Below are 2,014 nucleotides of genomic sequence, written 5' to 3'. Positions count from 1 at the left end.
TTTTTTAATATCTAACTGATTTCTCTTCTATAATAACATGTACTGAGTATATAGTAACCATATAATAAGCATTTTCCAATTTTGTGCTTTTTGAACAGAAATATATCAACTGAACAAAATACTATTCAAATAAGTTGTAAGAATTGACATTTCTGCTTGTCTTTTTAGATGACATACTTTATAACTTTTCTCTTCACTCATCATTTTGGAGATATGTTATTTATAGTCATGGAAGGCGAGGCATATACATAAGGGACCAGAGGTTCCAAGCCATAAAGACATTTTTAAAAAGATTGATTGCTATTATTACTTTTCCTTACATACTTAAAGAATTGTACAACACTAAAAAGTTTATAAATAATAACACTTCTCCACACTTTCACTAATCTATTGCTTTCAGATAAATTCTGACTTATAGTGTGCCTGTTGGACATAGTAGAAATATCCCATAGGAGTTCCAACTCTGTAAATGTTTATTTAAGCTGACTGTCAAATTTATCTTCGCTAGAATGGTGATGGGTCCAAATCACCAACTTTAAAAGCCTAATGATTAACCTGCTAAAACACCAAGGTTTGTTGTGTTGTGGTTTTTCTTTTATTTTTATCCGACAAGAGTATACTTTTATCTTTTGTTATGAATTCTTGTCTTATGACTTTTAAATACCCTCTCCCCGTCTCCCAGCCAAACTTCTTAATTGGAGTGGGAAAAATTTAAAAATACATTTTCAAGAATAAATAATTTTTAGTTTGATAATTCATACACATTTTGTTTCATGACATTGACTGTGATCTTTACCGTGCAATAACACTCTTTACACTTCTTCCGTGTGTTTATTGTTTTCATTAATCTTTCCTATTCTTTCCTGTCTTCTAAAGCTTGTTCCTGTTGTGTGCCATTTAGGCAACTATGACTCAGACTATCCTATGAACAATTAATCTGAACCTTGCCCTAACATGAGCCAATCTTAAGGTCTCTGACACACCTACCCCCATCACCAGAGTCTCTGTGTCAATCATTGTCATGTAGGGTCTTTCTATTCTGTGCTGACCTTTCACCTTTCCAAGCATGATGTCCTTGTCCAAGGACAAAATACCCAAAAGTGTGTGAGCTTAATCTCTACTTTTAAGCTTAATTCTGGAAAAATGTTGTCCTTTTTACTCTTTCATGGCTGAGTTACCAACCATAACTAGCTTGGTCTTTCTGTTGGTTTTTTTGTTTGTTTGCTTGTTTGTTGGGTTTTTTTAATTTCCTTTCATTCCTTTTCTTTTTTAGTCTTGTTCCTCATTTTCCTTTCAGTCTGTGCAAGAACTTTTACTATGATCCTTTTCAGAGTGTCCCAAATTGGTGGTACTTCATAGTTCTATTTGTCTCAGGTTAGTGGGAACGAACATTTGCAAGAACAAGTCTTTTGGACTGATAGTTTCCTTATGTCTTTCATTTTCTTCATTATTTGTCCTTGACAAGGAAAGACCAATAGTTGTATCTTACATTACCACTCACAAGATTTTAGGACCTCAGTTGCTACTCATCAGGTAGGATATATAACATTTTCTTTGTGGATTTTGTTATTCCAATTGACAATAATATCTCTTGAGATTATAGTTCTGAACCCCACAACTTCAGTGAATTAATCTTTCAGTTATGTGGTTATGGTTAAGATCTTTTCATTACATTGTTGTTGTTGTTGTGCACTATCCAGTCAGAATGCACCCACAGCTGACACTTTGGTGGGTTTTCAGAGGCAGTTAATGACACAATAGGAGATTGTCCATTCTTCTGCAGAGCAGTTGGTGGATTTGAACCACATGCATTTGGAATTGCAGCACAACTTCTTGCCACTAGCTCACCTCCCTGTACACTTCATTTATGGATATATTTCAATACATATGTAAAAATACAATATATTAATAGGCTTGTTGTTGTTATGTGCTGTCGAATTGCCAATGACTCATAGCGACCCTACGTACAACAGCCCTAAACCCCGCTCTATTCTGTGCCAATCTCACCATCTCC

This window comes from Elephantulus edwardii, unplaced genomic scaffold, assembly GCF_000299155.1.
Source record: "Elephantulus edwardii isolate Elephantulus edwardi_28Jun2011 unplaced genomic scaffold, EleEdw1.0 scaffold00085, whole genome shotgun sequence".
In the NCBI taxonomy this organism is placed as follows: Eukaryota; Metazoa; Chordata; class Mammalia; order Macroscelidea; family Macroscelididae; genus Elephantulus; species Elephantulus edwardii.
Note: the sequence above shows the minus strand (reverse complement) of the source record.